Raw genomic sequence first — 22,030 nt, 5'->3', positions numbered from 1 at the left:
AAATATCTGTTCTTCTGCATTTTCCCTCTTACCCCTCTTTTTTCTTTCTTTTTCCAGCTAGACCTGAAAGATGTCTAGTTCACTTGTCAGCTAAGGTTGTTTCCAGTGTTTGTATGCTGTATAGACTTTGTTTGTCCAGGAAAAAAAAAAAAAAAATAAAAGATGATTTTAGACTCCCCACATAAAAATGCCTGAGCAAAGAGTTACTTTGCAGTGTTCTCCCAGCATAGCCTCTAAACTACCTGCAATTTCCTTCATCTCCGAAAACCAAATAGATCTATTATCAGTGTGAAAAATACAGTTGTGATTCGTCCTAAGATGTTTAATGTTTACAGGTATGACTAAATGAGGCATGGACTCTGAACATGGAAAAGGAAAAGGTGGTTAAGTTCTATGTAAAAAGTTATGAAACTTGTTTAGGAAGTCATATTGATAGAGGGAACTAACATTTTAAGGGTTAAGCAACTATATAATAAGGGCCTACTAACAAGCTAACATTTTAAACCACATTATTAATATCTAGTTTAGAGCTGTATGTAACTAATTGTACTAAAAAAGCAGGACTTCATTAAATGCCGAGATAAGAAGTTATACAGCACCAGCTGCAACCTTGAGGAGACAAGGTAGCCAAGATTTACAGCAAAAAGGGGGCACCAGTCTGGTTTCAGTCGGTTTGGTAGCTTGGGTTCCAGCCAGTTCCTCCTAATGAGCCCAAGGTAAAAAGTCCACTGTGACGAAGCTGAAGGAGCCTTCATCCAAAGACCCCTAAAGACCCTTCCTCAAATTCACCAAGTGGCATTGCGCAGGCGCAACAGGGGAGGGTCAAGGAGGCGAATATGTAAATAGTTATCTGAGACTCATTCTAATAAAAAGCGGGAAAGGTCATGAATATGTATAGGCGTTTCTGGGGTCATTATGAATATGTAATACCATACTATATTTAAGCACACTTCTTATTGTTAAAAGTGTGCGTGTTGGGCGGAGCGAATCCCCCGTGCACCCAGTGCTGTTTTGCTTATGCTCTAATGAACACATGTTTAAGGAATACAAGGAATTGGATTAAATGTTATTTATCCATAGAAAAAACGTAAGTTATTTATGTCAATTGGTGACCTCGACGTGATAACCTTGGACAGCTCTGTGTTACCTCAGGTTCAAGGGAGGTGCCCCACTTTAATAGTGGCCCTTGGACTCGGGTGTGCAGACAGCTACCAACGTTATTCAAAATTAAAGCATAAGCAAAAGAATTTAGAAGAATTGAGCTCACTCCCCCCGAATGCTGCAGTTTATCCGTAATCCAGTGCACAAAGGTCCCGACAGGAAAAGTGGACTGTAAGTATCGCCGGGTCGGGTAGGTCCTGACAGGAAAAATGGACTGTAAGTACCGTCAGGTCGGGTAATGTGATTGTGTGACTGGTGTTGGCTGAGACGCAACCTGGCTGCGAAGTGAGTGCGGAGTCCTTCTAAGTGCGGTTCCAACACCCCACGAGGGGCTTGGCCACTGAAGAGACAAAGTGAGTGAAGCACTCTCTCTGTGTTGTGGGTTTGAGCCCCACATTGTAAGCTAGTGGGTTCAATTCCCACATTGTAAGCTAGTTATAGTGGGTTCAATCCCCACGTTGTGAGCCAGGTTTCGTGGGTTTGAGGTTCCCACAAGAGGTCGAAGAGGAGCGACCTGCTGGAGGTACCCCCCTGACAGTCTCTTGGCCGGGGGGGGAGGGTCATGTTAGAGTTTTGGACCCCCCAACAGTCCCTTGGGGGGGAAACATGCTAGAATTCTGGGATGAAGAGAAGTTCACCCAAGGAAAAAGCAAAGGATAAATAGACTCAAGGAGTGGACCCTCCAGTTTGTAACAAAATCCTGGGGAGATATAAGAAAGAAACTAGAAAAACTTGAAGAGATAAGGAGAAACAAAGAGTTAACTCATCCCTTATCTCATCTGTTGGGACGGGATAGTTTATTTGGTGTCAGAAGTGGGATATTCTGTGAGAAGCGGTTTGGGGGTAGATAGGAGCCAGAGACTCTAAAGGAGGACAGATCGGTCTGTGCTGTGTTCTCCGGCAGTAGGTCATGGCATCTTGGGTCAAGCCAGGCCTGGACTGCTCCCTGATACTGAGTTTGCTGAAAGATTATAAGGCTTGCCAGAGTTCTGAGGGTCTTAGGTGGGCTTCTGGACATTGGTCATCTCCAGATATTGTAACTAAGCAAATAGGGACTTGGCAAAAGAAAGCAGATTTGAGATTTCTGCTGTTTTGGAAGTAGCATTGATAGCTGCCCCAAAAGACAAGCAAACTGAGCAAGAGATCATTAAATCACTGTAGACAGATTTACAAGCAGAATGGTTTGAACTTCAGCAAGCGGAGAGAGAATTAGGTGATAACAAATGAATCACAGAAAAACTTGCAGAACAGTCTGCAAGATGCCTTTTAGTACTAGCTTTTTTTCTTTGTGGGTATCTTTTTGAATGTGTTGCAGTTTCGTAAGTCTTTGCCTGTTGTATGGTATAGTAAGATCACAGATTGACCCAAAATGTACATTTTGTGACGATGAGAATTTGGCTCTTGACTGTGTGAATGTGGTGATGGGGTTTTGTGTGTGATAGCCATTGCTTTTCTTTCTGGCATGCTGGCTTTGTTCTGGCATCTGGACTTACACGGCTCTGTGATAGGCTATGTCTCATCTTGGTGTACTGGATTTGGCTCTTTTGTATGCACACCGGATGGGGGGTCCTGGTTTGGGGATGGTAGTTGTGGTGCCTCAGATGAGACACTGATAAAAGCCTTGCCCGGTCCAGCTTGCTGCGGCGGGGGGGTGGGGGGGGGCGGGTGGGTGCTCATGGGGCTCCAGCGCGCACTGACCTGTTTTGTCATGGAGACCTAGCGGGTGCCTCCACCTGGCTGAGCAGTGAGCAGTTCAAAGGTGCAATGTTAAAATTGAGATATTGTCTTGAGAAAGTGTAATTGTGATCTGTTCTCATATTTGAACTTGGTATTTGGTTTGTATGTCTGAGCTCAGTATTTTAGTTAGTATATTTATATTTGGTACCAAAACAATTTGTTTGGGGAGATAATTACAAAATGAGAACCGGTTCCATTACTAAAGTATCACCTTGCTCCCCCTTAAGATGCATCTGTACACATGAGAGTAAATTAATGGGGGAAGTGATTTAAATGTGAAATTTTGATTTAGCTGTATTGCAGTTAGTGTTGTTCTGTGGATAGAGTGATTTGGATCTAAAATTAATGTAAGGGATTGATGTTTAATATGTTGTTTATTGACATCTGTAAGAAATTACAGAAGGTAGGAGCTGAGGGTTGTAACTATTGCTCAGCTAATTGAAATTGCATATAAAGTTTATAGTCGCAGGAATTAAATGAAGAGAGAAAAAGGGCAAGAGGAGCCCAAGCCTGTGCCCGGCAGCTTCTCCTTGATAAGCTGCGGTGAGAAGAAAAAAAAAAAAAAAAGGTGAAAAGCTGAGTGCCTGCTAAAGCGGTGAAAAAAAGGTGGGGAGAGCAGCAGCTGCTGGAGCTGGAGCTGCAGCTCCCCTCCTCCGGGTTCGCCAACCGCGGGGGATGAAGCCGGGTGGGGGGGCAGTCGCTGCCTGGCCCGTTCCTGCTGGGCTGCTTTGTTGTGTGTAACGCATACAGAGCACACAGATTTCCCCTTAGATATACACCTTCTGACCCAGGTTCAGACGTAGGAATTCGGCCAGTAATAGAGAAATTCCTGCAAATAGGGTTATTAAAGGAATGTGAGTCCAGTTATAACACCCCTATGTTGCCTGTCCGCAAGCCAAGTAAGTGTAAAACCCAGCTCACATGGCCAGTGTTGCCACAAAGATTCAAGAATATCCCGACAATATTTGGAAATCAGCTTGCTAAAGATTTTGAATCCTGAGAAGCCTCATCTGAGGAGGGACAGATGCTACAATATGTGGATGACATTTTAATCGCTACTAGAACCAAGGAGACGTGCGTGACCTGGAGCCTATGGACCAGAAACACCTGCAATGGAATAAGGAAGCCACACGAGCCTTTAAAGAACTTAAAAAGGCTTTGATGTCAGCCCCTGCTCTAGGACTCCAAGATGTGAGTAAACCATTTTTCAGGAGAAACAGGGAATAGCCTTGGGTATATTGGCACAGGATCTTGGCCCATATCGACAAGCAGTGGCCTATTTCTCTGAACAGTTAGACGCAACTGCAAAAGGGTGGCCTGGATGCCTGCGGGCAGTTGCTGCAGTGGTACTGAATATACAGGAGGCCTGGAGATTTACCATGGGTCAGAAAATGACTGTGCTAGTATCCCATACAGTGTCTAACAAGATGGTGTAGAAATTATCTCATTAACATTGTCAACCCCGCTTCTTTCCTCAGTGGTAACTTTGGAGAACCAGTTCATCATGACTGCCTGGAGACCATCGAAGCAACATAATCCAATTGACCAGATCTAAAAGACATTCCTATTGAAAACTCTGAAAACTGGTTTATGGACGGAAGCAGCTAACCGTGAGGGTTGTGCATGTGCACAGAGCAATTTGGAAAGAAAAGAGACATTTGAACTCTCAAGGCAAACATATCAAATGTGCGGAGGAGATATTGAAACTACCAGAAGCAGTTCAACTTCCTAAGAAAATGACAATCATGCATAATAGGGCACACCAGAAAGTGAATTCGGAATCAGAAAAGGCTGGTGGACAGAGAGGCAAAACAGACGGCTAAGCAAAAGGTAAAAACAGAAAGTGCTCTAGTCCTTGGGGGACAGGTCTCTTTAAAAGGTAAGCCAGAGTATACTAAAGAGAATCGAAACTCATCATAGATTTAGAGGAATAATATAATAACGAAGGGTGAGTTCACACCCCTCAGGGAGAAGTTATTGTCCCCTTTCATGTAGTTCAGCCTTTAGTAAGGGAAGAACATAAGAAAGGATTTTGGGGAATAGAACCACTATGCAAACATTTGATTAGGGAAACAGGAGCTAGAAATTGGTATATCACTGTAAAACAGGTGACAGCAGTGTGATCTTTGCCTCCAGACTAATCCCAAAAATATGCCCAAGCTAGAAATGGGTCAAATGGGGAAGGGGAATGGATCTGGACCACAATGGCAAATTGAGTTTTCAGAACTCCCAGGAAAAGGAAGTACCCCCGTATTTGTTGGTAATAACCGATACTTTTTCAGGTTGGCCAGAAGCATTCCCTATCAGGACAGCAAAAGTTTAGGAGGTGACTAGAACACTGATACATGGAATAACACCAAGGTTTGGAGTTCCAGCTGTTATATCTTCTGATAGAGGGCCACATTTTATTTATACATATGTGAAGTCTTTTGCAGAAAACTTTGGAACCATAATAGGAAGGTCCATTTCAAGACCTCCTGATATCCTTCACTGCTACCAATATTAAAGAACAAAATGCCTGGATTCATCATTCTAGGTTGAAGAAAGCCTGTGAAACACTATGGAGGTTAACCCGGGTGCAACCTGGAAAACTATATTTTTCACAATCACCTTTTAGTCCTTCTGGGTGACCAGCCTGGGTGGTGCTTACCGCATTGGTAAGAAGAAACTCAAAAGAACAAAACAAGTAGAATTTTTGGTAGATATGGGGGCAACACTAATTAAAACCTGGAAAGAAGAAACTCCAACCCCACGATGGGAGGGGCCTTTTCTTGTTTTGTTAACTACAGAAACAGCTGTTCAGACTGCAGAGAAAGGATGGACACATGTTGCTCGAGTTAAAGGACCACTGATGGAAGAAAGAACCTGGAAAGCAACTCAAGAACTAGAGGAATTTAAATTGAAATTGACACGCGATCGGTGATGTAACTACGATTAGTATTATTAATGTGAATGCCCAGTATACATGAAAATCAGAATGTTTTAATAGTTAAGTATGTTGAGCTAAGTTGTATATGTAATTCTCTTATCTGTATTTGATGTTTAGGTTGTAATGAACTGTGGTATAAGCATATCCACGAAGGGAAACTACCAACAGGATTGTGTAATAAGCATTTAAGAATAGAAGATAAGGAAACCAAAGCTAGGTTGAGAATTCTAACAATCACTGATGCAATACAAAAAGAATAGTGAAGAATGATGGGAGGTATTTACTAAAGGGGTGTATGGGAATTTAGAGAGTCCACCAGTGATAGAAAGAATAGAGTGTAAAAAGATAAATCAAATTTCGTGTTGTCCTGTTGCTCCTAGGAAGTGAAGGCCAAGAGTTTGGAATACAATAAAAAGTCATCACCTAATAGCAAAAATAGGAAAGGCGGGGACACTACCTTTGCTGCTGAGAAGATGATGAACTCGGCTGCCTACTGTTGGTAATTGCAATCCCTTGTCTTTTTGCCTTATTTCTTCATACCAATCACTGCTTTTCTGTACCAATTTCTGTTTCTCTTGTTTTCTTTTTAATTCCTGAGTGGCACTCTTAACTAACTCCTCCTTATACTGATCTTGCACTCCCCCTCCATCTGAATAGCCCCACATACCAGCTTGTGTAAAACAGATATGCTGTTCTCCCCTAGGGCAGGAGACAGAGCCTACACTGAGTCCACCTCTCTCTAGGTTAGTTGCTACCCATAATTTCTGCCCTTGGATTTCACACTTCTCCAATTTTGTTCTATCATAACATTCAGAGTTAATATGAGTGTGATAATGTAGAACATATTGTGTCAGTCGTCCTATTCTCACGCGCTCATAGCACTTGGTATAGGGATTGGCCAGGCTAAGTTGGGAACAATAAGTCACCACTCCTAGCAAGAGGATCAGGTCCAGGTTTCTACACCCTCTGCCTCTCTGACCTACCAGGTTGCAGCTGGCAGCCGAGTTCATCATCTTCTCGGCAGCAAGGGTAGTGTCCCCACCTTTCCTATTTTTGCTGTTAGGTGGTGACTTTTTATCGTATTCTAAACTCTTTTTCCCGCTTTTTATTAGAATGAGTCTCAGATAACTATTTACATATTCCCCTCCTTGATCCTCCTCTGTTGCGCTTGCGCAATGCCACTTGGTGAATTTGAGGAAGGGTTATCTGAGACCCATTCTAATAAAAAGCGGCAAAGGTCATGAATATGTATAGGCATTTCTGGGGTCATTATGAATATGTAATACCATACTATATTTAAGCACACTTCTTATTGTTAAAAGTGTGCGTGTTGGGCGGAGCGAATCCCCTGCGCACCCAGAGCTGTTTTGCTTATGCTCTAATGAATACGTGTTTGAGGAATACAAGGAATTGGATTAAATGTTGTTTATCCATAGAAAAAACGTAAGTTATTTATTTCATAAGCCTGCTAGGATGATCCTGTATGGCCCTAGGGGAAGGAGAGCACAGGAGACTTAAAAGTGTTGCTGAGTACTTTTCTTTTTTTCAGGAGAAGTGTTCCTTGACTGTTCTAGTTTTTAATTCATCTCTTCTGGAGATGATGTTGTGGCAAAGTTTTCCATTTTGGGGAGATTTTTATACATTATGTTTACATTTTAATTGTATAGTTGTAAGGAGGATATGCAACCTCCTTCTTACAGTCCCTATAATATACATTTACTGCTGGTGGTTGCGTTTACATATTTACATATTTATTTAATTTTTCTACCTTATTTGATGATCTTCCACTGTAATGTATTAGCCTTGTGTTATCATGGTCTATATCAGTAATGCAAGTACCTACTTTTAATTCATATTAATAATAATTTCAGGAATTTAGTACAATTAAAAAGGGAAACCGGAAAATTAAGCTGAATTAAGGTTTTGGCGGATTGACTCATTATCTGAGGGTTGTCTTCAGTCATTAGCCATTTACACACAGATGGATAAGGGCAAAGAATGAGATTTGGACTTAAGTAGGTGTATAGAAACTAAATAAAAAAACATTTTGTTGACAAATTGCCACTGAAACTTTCTCCTTAAAGATTCTCCAAGTATTTGCTTTGGAAACTTGTGTCCTTCATGTACACTGTTGGAGTTCTAAGAGACAAAGACTTCCACACCCATTCTGTAAAGATTTCCCCTGGCAGCAGTATTCTGTGTCAAAATCAAAATAACTCACTAAAAATATCCACATCTGAAAGAGCACTTTGAATAAGCGTATCACTCCATGCAATGCTAGTACAGTGCCTTGCACAATGACTGAAGCTTATAATGACTACATTGCTATTATTAAATCATATTATTTTTTCTAAAAACTTTCATGTGTTCATGTTCCAATATTTCTTATACCAAATGCTCCTAATTGCATCAGCTTTTGTATGCAGACTAATCCTAGGAGTTAATATACCTCATTTCCAAAGCCCAACAAACACTGTAAGAAATCCTATGTGAATTTTTAAATGAATTAATTTTCCTGATATCCATTTTTCTATGGACATTCAAGACACTGAGGCTTTCTACCAGGAAGATGTTTATCAAACACTTATTACTATTAACAGTAGTAGTTTTAAAGATGTCAATATTTTCAATGAGGTGTACTTGCTCTGTTACCCAGTCAAGAAGACTGTATACAGATAATGAAATTTCTCTGAACAATTGCAAAAAAAAAACCACCACCATCCTGTTTAAACACCATAAAAAGAAATCACAGTATCTTCCCCAACTTATAATAATTTAAAAAAAAAAAAAAAAAAAAAAAAAAAGACGTAAAAGTCTGTTGAAACATTTCAGATAGCAAATAAATCTGAGAAAGATGTGATCTGCTGGGGAGAAGAGGGAAGCTAATTTGTCAGACAAATTATTTGTTGTGAATTGTTCTGTTATCTCTGTTCAAGGGGAATGAGCCTTGATTCTAGAAGGTGACGAGACAGTCCTTCCAGTTTCTAAACAGTCTCAAGTCCCATTGTGGAAGAATATCCATTTCTTTCACACACAGAATGATTTTGATGAGATGTGGCACGATGTCCAGGCCAGGGGAAAAGAAATCTGCCTTCTTTTCCCACCTCCACTATGGGTATGCTGCATGACCTTGGGCAAATCACTTATCCTCTCTGGACAGCAGTTCCTGTGTCTGAAAATTGGGCATGATACTATATTTTTAAAGCTCTTTCAGACCTGGGATGAAAAATTGCTAGACGTTATTATTATTATTATATTTCATTGCTGACATCTATTACTGAGTATGTATTTCACAGTGACAGCTATCACAGTATGTATATTTCTATAATGACAACTATCACAGCACGTATATTTCTGAGATGACAACTACCATATTAGAGTGTGTATATTTTTGGAATTAAGGCTATAACAGCATACATTGTTGTAAAACTGTAGTACTAATTGTCACATACTTTTCACAAATACACAGTGTGTTATTATATGTCATCCAATTGTATCTCTTGTTTCATTTTATATATAGAATATATGTATACATAAAGTGTAATATATATATTCCATGTTGTTTGACATCCATCGAATTGCCCTATCCTAATAAAACACTCTTGTAAAAAGCAATTTCTAGTAACAATGTGTAGAAATGCATGTAATATGAAAGACTTTTAATGGCTAACAATTCAGAGTGGCAGTATCAATGAAATCTTTCACAGCATATATTAGACAGTTAAACATTGCAATCTGCTCTTCACACTGATGTCCAATAAGTAAAGGAAATGCCAAGATCAGTCAAAAGCTAAGAAGGTTTGTTTTCCCCTGTTTTCTTGCCAAAATTTATCTATTTTTTGAAAGACTATTTATTACACAGAGGAAGAAATCAAATTCCTGTAAAGCAAAACAAACAAACAAACAAACAAAAAAAGAATTATTCTCTCCTAGCAGTGCAGTTCTTGTTAGTTTTAATCCAGCAGACTGCTTAATGGCAGAATGCTTGACTATTTTTCAAATTAGATATTACTTATTAGTTTTTATGCGCTTCAAGTTATTCTTAAATAACTAAATTTGGAATGACTGTCCACTTAAAATTCTTAAAATTAAAATAAAATACATTGTTCAGTATTGGCTAGTGAGTTAAATCTCCTGGTAATAGAGCAAGTTTCATGTGCAAGAAGGATTAAATTGTCCCACAGGAGAATGTCCTTAAGTCAGGGAAAAGCTCATAGTTGGAGCTCATTTTAGACCCTTGTTTGCAGCTTGAAAAAACATCTACAATATCCAAAATCCAGCTGGAAGAGCTTTCCAGTTTAACTAGAAATAATTACTAAAATGAAGCTCAAGATTCAGGTTTCGTGGGTCCCTAAAATGAAACTAATTAGACATACAAAACTAAAAATATAGTTAAATACAGAGCTTGTTCTTTTTTACTTTGAAAATCTCTACTTGACTAAAACCACAAAAAAATATGTCTTTATTTTTCAAGCCAAATTTGATTCATTCAGGTTTAAATAATTGATTCTTTGGCCTTTCAGTTCTACAGAACAAACTAGTCTAATGTCAAGAACTTTCAAAAGGGAATTTCTTCCAGACACTCATGCTACTATTGCCAGTTTCTTTAGCCTTAATAGGTCTGAATTCTCCTTGATAACTAGCCAGTCGCTAGGTATTTTTCCCAGTGACCTCCACTGTCTGAGATACCAATACTCCAATGGAATTTTAGCTCATGTCCAAGCAAGTGCTATGGCAGGATAGAGGCTTGACAGTCTGTCTCCTGAAGAAGTCTGCACATAGCTATGGTCACCCTTGTGAACCTACAAAGCAGCTTCTTACCTCTGTTAAGCAGCTTGTCTCATATCTTTGACAGCAGTGTGGGACTTTACTATCTGTTCACGCTTTTGTGTGCTGATATCCTTCTGCTTATATGGCAGCAACCACACTTTGTGTTATGTGCATATGGATGTTGCACCAATGCTCCCAATGATACTCTCCCAGCACTGTCTCTTACATACTGAAACCAAAATAATTAACCAAATGACAGCCTTCTGCTCACACATGTGAAAAAAACTGGCTGAATTGTGAAGAAAAGTATTGCCCTTCATTGTACCCATAAGCAAAAAATTTGTTTCACACAAGGCACAGCCTTGTACTTATTAGCATTAGTTCCAGAACCATTGCTAAGTCAAGTATTTTGAGATGCTAGTCCATGAATAATAATGCCAGAGAAGTACAATAATTAATAGAACATGAGGATGTTCCCTAAAGAGCAAGAGCAGCATTGCAAGAGGTATGAATGCCTCTCCTTTGAAATTTGTCTGCTACGGCCTCTTGAACTTTGATTTTGAAAGGTGGGGAAGAGGTAAAATGAATTACACTTCATTAGCAATGTTGAGGAAGATGGAGCCCTCTCTTCTCTGGAGAAATAGCCTTTAATTGTTAAATTCCCAGAATTCCCCAGTGCACATCAAGCTGGATTCACTCTTGTGCTCTGACTGAGCACAGGTGATGTTTTTCATTAGCCATTCTTTCTCTTGACCCTGATGTCATCATTGTTATTGTTATTTATTAATTTAAAGGGCCTCATTCTCTCCTGGATTGAAGGCTTTTCACGCAAAACTCATATCCACTAAGTAAATATTAGCATAATGGCAGCAAAACAAACTTTTCAATAATGTTTTGTATCAATTTATCACTGACAGACTGACATCCCCAGAGGCTCAGGTCTACTTAGTCTGCTAGCAATTACAACAGAAACAAGCTCCCATCATACATACCTCTTACCATTCTGACTCTAACCTTGACCTGGAAATGGCATTTCCTAGGTGTGAGAGGATGTCTTAACCTATTCATTACTTTTCTTGCCTTTTTTAGATAGATGCAGGAAAATCATTCAGTTACTGATGATCTTAGCAAGCAAGAGTATATTATCCAAAATGAAGAATAACTCTTGGTAGCAGGGGAAAGCAGTACAGACACAAAAATAACTAATTTTATGCTTTTTTTCACCCATTGTGGCACACAGTTTGGAGATGCTCAGCTGTATACCAGATTTAAGAGGGGGTATTTTTTTCCTGGGCTTTTATATGATCTTAAGGGAACAAGAGAAAAGAGACTTCCTAAGGGATGTTTGTTTGCTTGTTTTAACAGTTTTATATAGGTTCCCTGTTGAGACAGTTACCACACTGGGTGGTGCATTGGTGGTGGATGCATTCTCTGACCCCTTTTGCTTTCTGTTTATTCTGCTTCTTTGAAGCAGCCCTGCAAAGAACGTCTATGAAAAGTTGACATAAATATAAGGGCATCTCCAATAAGGAATCACACAAGCTCTTAGAATAAGGAAGAAATGGAAGGAAGAAGTGTGGTGTGTCTTGAATTTCTCTTTTTGTTCTATATTTTGTAAGTTGTATGTTCTATGTTGTGTATGTCCTAATTCTCAGTGTGCAAAGCCTTCTTCCTACAGCTCTGTCAAAGTCTTGTGAATAACCTTAAAGTTCTAGAGAAGCGATGACACCTTCCAAAGATTCATGCATCAGGAGGCAGCACTGCTGCTGCCATTTATTCTCAAATTATTTTATTCAGAGTCTACTCTCAACTGTGAATAGGCTGCAGGAAAGAAGCCAGGGAGTTGTGGTCAATGGGACAGAGTCTAGTTGGAGGCCTGTGTCTAGTGGAGTCCCTCATGGTTCGGTACTGGGACCAGTATTATTCAATATATTCATCAACAACTTGAAGGAGGGAATAGAGTGCACTGTCAGCAAGTTTGCTGATGACACTAAACTGGGAGGAGTGGCTGACACGCCAGAATGCTGTGCTGCCATCCAGAGAGACCTGGACAGGCTGGAGAGTTGGACAGGGAGAAACTTAATGAAATATAACAAGGGCAAGTGTAGAGTCTTGCATCTGGGCAGGAACAACCTCAGGTTCCAGTATAAGTTGGGGAATGACCTATTAGAGACCACCACTGTGCCTTTGTGGCCAAGAAGGCCAATGGTGCCCAGGGTGTATTAGAAGGGGGGTGATTGGTAGGTCGAGAGAGGTCCTTCTTCCACTTTACTCTGCTCTGGTGAGACCACATCTGGAATATTGTGTCCAGTTCTGGTACCTCAGTTCCAGAAGGACAGAGAACTGCTGGAGAGAGTCCAGCACAGGGCAACAAAGATGATGAAGGGAGTGGAGCATCTCCCTTATGAGGAAAGGCTGAGGGAGCTGGGTCTCTTTAGTTTGGAGAAGAGGAGACTGAGGGGTGACCTTATTAATGTTTATAAATACGTAAAGGGTGAGTGTCAGAAGGATGGAGTCAGGCTCTTCTCGGGGACAACCAATGGTAATACAAGGGATAATGGGTTCAAACTGGAACACAAGAAGTTCCCCTTGAATTTGAGAAGAAACTTCAGAACACTGGAACAGGCTCCCCAGGGGGGTTGTGGAGTCTCCTTCTCTGGAGACATTCAAAACCTGCCTGAATACATTCCTGTGTAACCTCATCTAGGTGTTCCTGCTCCAGCAGGGGGATTGGACTACATGTCCAATCGAAGTCCCTTCCAATCCTTAACATTCTGTGACTCTGTGACTCTTTACATGTTGCAATGGTATGAGAAGCTCTTCAGAACTCCCTTTCATAAAGCTCAATGGACAATTCACTCTGATTTACCTCTGGCTTTGAAAACTATGCCTGATCTCTTCCAAGAGAATGGTTTTCCTCCAGTATCATTGCTATTGTGACTAAGACCTGTGTTGTCAGCGCAAGTTCTCTGACCCATTCGAGACACTGTGTACTTAGTTCTGATCGCTGCTGTTTATTAAATCCACTTCATGTTTGGCTCTGGTACATTTACATAACACATCAAATATAGAGAAATTCTCATCCATTAATTCTGGAGTACCTTCCATGACACAGGAATTCTTACTGAAATCTTTGCAAAGTCAACAAAAGGAAAATGCATAAAAACCCTGGTGTCTACCCATCTCTAGCTCTCCAGGTAACTGGTTGTCCGTATCTAGCTAAGTCCAGTACAATGCTTAGAGTAACACTCCTTGGGCTGTTGTAAGATGTTTTAATTGCTCAGAAATGACACCATTCAGTTCCAAGAAGGCAGTTAAGAAATGATTGCTCCTTTTTTTGTGTCAAAATTTTGCAATACAGATTGATTAGAAGAAAGAAAGAACGAAAGAAGCAAAACAGAAACAAAACAAAACCAACCCCAAAATATATCTTTCTCTTTTTCATAAGTTTCCTCAGTGCTGCAGCTTGGTATGGTATTGAGAAATATTGAACAACAAGCTGTATGCTTAAAAGAAACAAAATTCTCATTTTACCAATGTAGGAAGTAGAAAACATTAACATTTGGATGTGAATATGCCCAGGCTGCTCCAGCAGCTTGGCAACCAGAAATATTATGCTGCCTAGAGAATCAGAGACCATGGAAAATAATTGTAAAGATAAGTACTTGGTGCAAAAAAGGGTTATGTGGAAGCAAGAGTGAAGAAATCTACATTAGGAGACCAGCTGTGCATTACGTGTATAATACAATACAGAATGACATAAATTACCATAGCAAACAAATGGACACTTAAGAAGCTGCACGTAGGGGAATATGCATAAAAAGAAAGGCTGAAATTCCAAGCATTGTTTGCTTTGTCACTTCTTGATTGCAGAGGTCGTGGTTTTTGTTTCTAAAAAATGAAAAAAAGAACAATCCCACCACATAAACTTTTTTTGTTTGTTTTTTAATCCAATATGTTTTACCTGAGTTTTTTCTATTATGTGATTCTTTTTTCTCTTTTTCTCAGTTCTGGAAGTAGTGTGGTGTTGTTGAAAACAATGTGTTTTAGTACAAACAGCTCTAGATCTTGACATTTCTGGGGAAAAAATCTGAATGCTTTAAGCTGGAGACATTCCACAGCCTGGAGGGACTTTAAATTATATCAAATCCTGAGATAGAAAATTGGGGTTGTTATAACACATCTTTCCATGTCAGATTAAGAGGACAATTTAGGAATTCATAGCAAAAAAACCTGGTAGTTACCTTGTGAGATTTACAGAATTACTTAAACAAAGCATAAATAGGAACAAATATCTTTGATATCCATAGAGATCTAAGATAGGCATAAATATTTTATTTTTTTTTCTTTTTAATCAGAGTAGGAATATCTTTAATTAAGAGCTAGATTTTGTCTGGTTTTAAATATACACAACTATGTCTACACCTTAGGTAATCTTTCTTTACAACCAGTGAAAAGAATTATGTTCTTCACAGAATATTTTAGATCCCTGCTTTAAAATGAGAGGAATCATGCCTTTGACTTGATTACTTCTCTCCATTTACTATATAGAGCATATGGAGTGACTAGCTCAGATGATAATATCTGTGTACATATATTTAAAGTCCAATGAATCACACCTGAAACTCTGAAATCACAGGACAGCAAATCCCTTGAATTCTTTATATTAAAGAAATAAAAACCACTGCCTTACTTGCAGTTCAGCTGCATTATGTTGTGCAAGACAGACTGGTAACCTCTTTATTCAGTGGTCTTGTATCCTTCCTTTCCTAAAAAAAAAATGAAAAAGGGATGAATGAGTTCTGTTAGCAATCAATGGGCAGGATCTCATACTTTCAATGTCACTTTAGGATACTTTATGTCACGTTAGGACACCATGTGCTAACCCAGATTAACATCCTTTGTGAACTGACAACATTATAAACCATGACACATTGCCATTTGCTTGAATGTCAGATTGGGACATCTGTGAATATTTGAGTAAGATTCTGGAAAAGCAGTAGTAAAATAGGTGCTGATAAAATCTGTTTATACAGCTTTGCAAATTGTATTATTAGTGTTCCCTTTCATCAAACTCAAATTATCTAAAGGAGAAGAAAATATCATCTGTTGGCTGAGACTGATTTTGAAGGAAAATTATTTGAAAAGTAGGAAAGGAAAAAAAAGAGAACCCTTATCATATATCTAACATAACATGTAGCACACAACAGAAAAACAGAACAAAATGAAACTGGCTGATGTATCAAAGGTATCAAAGGTAATCTTCACCGCTCATGATCTTATTGCTGCATGATCTTATTGCTGATGTTTTTTTGGTTGGTTGGTTGTATTGTTTTCTTTTTTTTTGTTTGTTTTGTTTTGTTTTGTTTTTATTTGGTTTTTTTGTTTATTTGTTTGTTTGTTTTCTGTTTTTGTTTTTGTTTTAGTAAGTCTGTGAAGAAGAGAAGTTTTCTGGGCAAAGCTTCCACATGTGCAAGGTCTCATACATTAATTTCATGAAGCAAACAGGCTGAAACTTCTCAAATTTGACTTACTTGTTCCCTCTCTAGCAGTTTAGCTATTAGTTTATTCTAGTTTCTTTAAAAAAAGCTAAGTACTTGCTTGAAACATGCAATATAAATGTAATTAGACTGACAGTATGAATCTCTTGATTAAATACTACAGAATAGTAGTAATATTTTTAAACAACAGTTTTTAACCCCAATAATACTATATTAAGTAAAAGACATGAAACAAATCTGGATTGTCATTCAAATAATCTTGATAACTCACAATAAAATAAATATATTAAAAAAAAAAAAAAAAAAAAAAAAAGAGGTAGAGGGGGAAGACCTTTTTTTTAAGCTCCCTAGGGCCAAAAAGAAAATTGACTACTGTGAAAAAAAAGAGGATGACTGTTTCTCAAGCAGTACAAAATAGTAGACAATACTGTAAACTGACCAGGCAAAATAGGTAAGGTAGCATTCAGTAGTGGCTCTTATTCAAATTTAAAGAGTACAAGGTCACAAATAGATGTATGGTTTTAAGATAAAGTATTTCAATTTCACAGAAAAAGTTTCTGGTAAGAAATTTAAAAAGGTAGGAGGTAATGTTATCAAAAGAGATTCTGAAGTCTTTTTTTGACTCAAAAGGCAAAGTCCCTAAATCTCTATTGTGTATCATACTAGTGAGGATTTATGACTTTGGATGAATAGATATATAGTCTATCAGAAATAAAGGAATAAATGGAACTGGAGACAAGCTTGTGAAAGAAAGAGAGAGTGAGTGGTGAAAGAAAGAGAGAGAGATGTTATTAAAGCAGCCAGTAATGGAGATCTATGAGAAATCTGGACAATGTTACAGGTGCAATGATTAAGTCCCCTTCCAGACTGAAACATCATTCTCTTTCTTTCTTTTTCAAAATGAAATGTCCAGCAGGTGGGATGCAGGTATTAGAGTTTTATCTTCCATTCTGAGCCAGAAGAAGCTGAAGGCTTGAGAGAGCATATAAAAACCAACAGTCCTGTAACAGCTTGATAACTAATTGGTCTGGGAGGCACTTTGGGGAAGTTGTTCCTTCAGTGACAAAAGCAATGAAGGAGCTCCAGCTTCCAGTATGTGCAGGGCTCAGAGAGAGCTGGGTCTCATGTCTAGCAAAATTATTCATCACTTCTTTGCCCAATGTTAGTTTTATCCAACCAACCATCCACCAACATGTGGCTATCCATATGTCTTTCAGCCCATCAATGCCTATACAGACACTAATATTTGAGGTAAAGAGAGACTTCTGTGTGAGAGTAAGGGCCAGCAGCTGGACTGCTTGCAGATGTTTATGCAGATGTTTTCCTGTTCTTCCATCTCTGGAAAGGAGATGGAAGCTCTGACTATGTGAGCAACCTTTATGGTCACTGAATATTGATTTTTCTAGAACTTCAGTGTCCCTATCTGCCACAAGACAGGCCGTCGGAGAAAAAGGCCAGTCTGGCTGAACAGAGAGCTGCAGCTGGAACGTAAGAATAAAAAGAGAATTTATAACCTTTGGAAGGAGGGGCAGGCTACTCAAGGGGAATACAAGAATTCTGTGAAGTTATGCAGGGAGAAAATTAGAATGGACAAAGCCCAACTAGAGCTGGGCCTGGTCACCACTGTGAAAGGCAACAAGAAATGTATATATATCAACAACAAAAGGAGAACTAACAAGAATCTCCATCCCCTGATGAATGCAAAGGGAAATGTAGTGACAGAAGGTGAGGGAAAGGCTGAAATACTAAATGCCTTCTTTACCTCAGTCTTCAATAGTCACAACAGTTGTGTTCCAGGTACACAGTGCCTTGGGCCAGAAGACAGGGATGGGGAGCAGTATGAAGCACAAATAAGCCAAGGAGAAATGGTTAGTGACCTGCTACATCACTTGGACACCCACAGGTCTATTGAGCCAGAAGGGATACATGCAAAGCTTTTGAGGGAACTGGTGGAGGTGATCACTAGGCCACTTTCCATTATCTATCAGCAATCATGGCTAACTGGGGAGGTCCCAGTTGACTAGAAATTGGCTGACGTGATGCCCATTTACAAGAATGGCCAGAAGGAAGATCCAGAGAACTACAGACCTGTCAGTCTAAACTCAGCGCCAGGGAATGTCATGGAGCGGGTCATCTTGATTGACATCACACAGCACATACAAGAAAACCATGCCATCAGGCCCAGTCAACAAGGGTTTATGAAAAGGCAGGTCTTGTTTGACCAACCTGATCTCTTTCTATGACAAAGTGACCAACCCGGTAGATGAGGTAAAGGCTGTGGATATTGTGTACTTAGATTTCAGTAAAGCCTTTGACACCATATACCACAGCATTCTCCTGGAGAAGCTGCAGCTCATGGCCCGGATGGCAGTGCTCTGCAATGGATGAAGAACTGGCTGGAGGGCCGGGCCCTAAGAGTTGTGGTCAATTGAGCAAAATCCAGTTGGCAGCCGGTCACAAGTGATGTTCACCAGGGCTCAGTATTGGGTCCAGTTCTCTTTAATCTCTTTATCAATGATCTGGATGAGGGGGGCCTAGTACACTCTTAGTAAGTTTGCAAATGGCACCAAATTGAGTGGGATGGTTGATTTCCTGCAGGGTAGGAAGGCTCTACAGAGGGATCTAGACCAGCTAGATCGTTGGGCTGATGTATGAGGTTAAACAAGGTCAAGTGCCGAGTCCTGCACCTGGGTCACAACAGCCCCAGACAGTGCTACAGGCTTGGGGAAGAGTGGCTGGAAAGGTGCCTGGCAGAAAGGGATCTAGGGGTGTTGATTGACAGCTGGCTGAATGTGAGCCAGCAGTGTGCCCAGGTGGCCAAAAAGGCCAACAGCATCCTGGTTTGTATCAGCAATAGTGTGGCCAGCAGGACTAAAGAAGCGATTGTGTCACTGTACTAGGCACCGGTGAGGCCCCACCTTGAATCTTGTGTTCAGTTTTGAGCCCCTCATCATAAGAAAGACATTGAACTACTAGAGAGAGTGCAGAAGAGGGCAACAAAGCTGGTGGGGGTCCTGGAGCACAAGTCTTATGAGGAGTAGTTGAGGTAATTGGGGTAGTTTAGCCTGGAGAAAAGGAGGCTGAAGGGAGACCCTGTCGCTGTCTACAACTACCTGAAAGGAGATTGTAATGAGGTGGGCGTTGGTCACTTTTCCCAAGTAACAAGTGATAGGACAGGAGGAAATGACCCCAGAGTGTACCAGGCGAGGTTTAGATTGGATATTAGGAAAAATTCTTCACAGAAAGTGTTGTGAAGCACTGGCACAGGCTGCCCAGGGAAGTGGTTGAGTCACCATCCCTGGGAGTCCTTAAAATGCATATAGATGAGGTTCTTAGGGACATGGTTAAGTGCTAGAGTTTGGTTACGGTTGGACTCGATGATCTTGAGGATCTCTTTCAACCAAATTGTTTCTATAATTCTGGTGACATTTTAGACAATTATGGTACCAAGAATACAATACACTACTTACAGAAGATTTACTGTATTTTTAAGATGCAGCTGCAGCCTTGTGGTATAAAAAATAACATTGTAAGAGGTAAAAGAATGTGAAAAGTTCTTTTTTTTTTAGGCTTTTTTTCCCTGTACCTTTCAAAATTTTTATCTCTAAGGAATTGTATTCATGAACTACTTATTTTTGAGAGCAATCATTATTTACATGACGTACAGATCCATTTGCTGGGAAAGCCATTTACCTGTGGGTAAAGGGAAAAGGTAAGTCAATCCTATGTCTGCCTTTGGAAAACAGCGCCTAGTTTACCTATTTCTCTGTTTTTGGCTAAGACAGAGTCAATTTTCTCTATAGTAGCTTGTATGGGCCTATGTTTTGTGATGAAAACATTGGTGATAACAACGGGATATTTTAGTTATTGCTGAAGACTACTTATCAAGTACCCCAAGGCCTTTTCTGCCCCCAGCATGTAGGCTTGGGGCACACAAGAAGCTGGGAGAGGACATAATTGGGACAGCTGACCCTAGCGGACCGTATGATATCAGCAATAAAAACCAGGGGAAGAAGGAAGAAGTTGGAGATATTCAGACTTACGGTGCACCTTTTCCCCAGCAAACATTGGGCATGATGAAGCCCTGCTTTCCTGGAGATGGCTGAACACCTGCCTTACAACAGGAAGTAGTGAATGAATTCCTTAGTTTGCTTTGCTCACATTCATGGTTTTTGCTTTTAAATGGTCTTTAATGCAGCCTACTAATTTTTGTACTACCTTTCAACTCTATTACCATGTAGAGGGAGTGAGCAAGTGTCTGTCTGTTGCTTTGCTGCCAGTTGAAGTCAAACCACAACATCTAGTTAAAACCTGGCGAAGAGGGAAAAGCAAAGTTAGAGACACTAGATTTCTTACCTCAACATCCATCACAAACCACTTCCACAAACCTCTCTTAAGCATTAGGTGGTCTACCTGAAGTTAAACAATCTTGTCTGTTTAACAAAACAGATGAGAAGAACTTCATACTGATGAAACAATTTTGTTGAACATAGTTCTACTTAATACTGTCATCAAGGACATAATGACAAATGTTCCAACTTTCCATTTTTAGCCTGAAAACCTGTAAAGATTCAGTAAGCATCAGCAGGCTATAATTTAAAAAGAAATGTGTATTCTTCTGATATGGAGCTCTCACACCCAACACAGGGGATCCAACAGAGTGACTGTGGCTGAAACCTGTCAAAACAATGCGTCTACCAGCAGTACCCAAAGCTGAGCACCAGATGCCTCTGTCAGCTTTAGAAACCCCTGCATCGTATCACTTTTAACCTTACTACCCTATGGAATAACTACTTAGTGTACTAAATTTGCTAAGCAAGGACTTTGCAATTCCAATCCAATATAAATGAATAAATATCTGACTGCTAAATGAATAATCTCTCATACATTAAACCAGTAAGCCAAAAAAAAGTGATTATAATATATGCATTTAAATTGCAATATACAAATATACAAAAGGGAAGATAGACATCCATTGAGACCAGAGAATTGATTACATGGTTAACAAGTAGAATATTTATAGGTCATTATTCATATTAATACTAATAGTTCTTTTGTGCAGCTTTCCTCCATTCTGTTGTAAGACACAATGAAGTCAGTGGTTTTATTTCCCTTCACTAACCCATTCCCTACCTCAAGTTTACCCTTGCATCCACCATTCTTCTTTCTCCTGAATAACCTTGCCTAATATATTTTCAATTTAAAAAGTAAGTGTTAAGCTAGGAAATGGATAAAAGAAGAAAACACTACACACAAGCCTGAAAGTTCACCATGCATTAACAGTAATAATAGTACTTTGCATTTAATTCCCTTCCTGTAAGGGGATTAAAACATTTCTAATTATTAATCAGTATTAAACAGTTTATAATTACCTCTGCAAGAAGGTAATTATTACCACAACCATTTTGCAGATAATCTAAACTACAAAATAACTAAAAAAATTTGCCAAAATGGCACAAAAAAAGAGAATCAAGAAGCAAAAGAAGAAGAAAGGTTATGTTCCCTGTCTCCTGTTCCTGTTTTAACTGTTGCAGTAACTCACTGTTCTTGGGAAGATGCATTCTACCTACAAGCTGCCAGGCACTAAAAACAATGAAACTATAATGAAAATCATGTTGCTTTAACTCTAAGTATGGAAATATGACTTTACAAAGCACACAGTTAAAAAAAAACCAACCGAACAAAAACCCCTCCACCCTCCACACACAGCACACCCTTTCCTAGGCATTTCTGCTTACAGTAGCTGTTACATCTATTGAAAAAGTAAGTAAAAGAAAAAAAAAAAAAAAAAAGCAGGCTTTTAAGCTAAAAACTTGTCTGTCCAGGAAATAAATATTTTTTTTAGATATTTTAATTAATGTAACATTATATATATATCTCAATGATGCATAGATCTGCACCTACCCGTAAATTCCTCTACCGAAGCTTTCTG

This window comes from Nesoenas mayeri, assembly GCF_963082525.1.
Source record: "Nesoenas mayeri genome assembly, chromosome: Z".
In the NCBI taxonomy this organism is placed as follows: Eukaryota; Metazoa; Chordata; class Aves; order Columbiformes; family Columbidae; genus Nesoenas; species Nesoenas mayeri.
The sequence above is the reverse complement of the archived record's forward strand: the minus strand, read 5'-3'. Positions refer to the sequence as shown.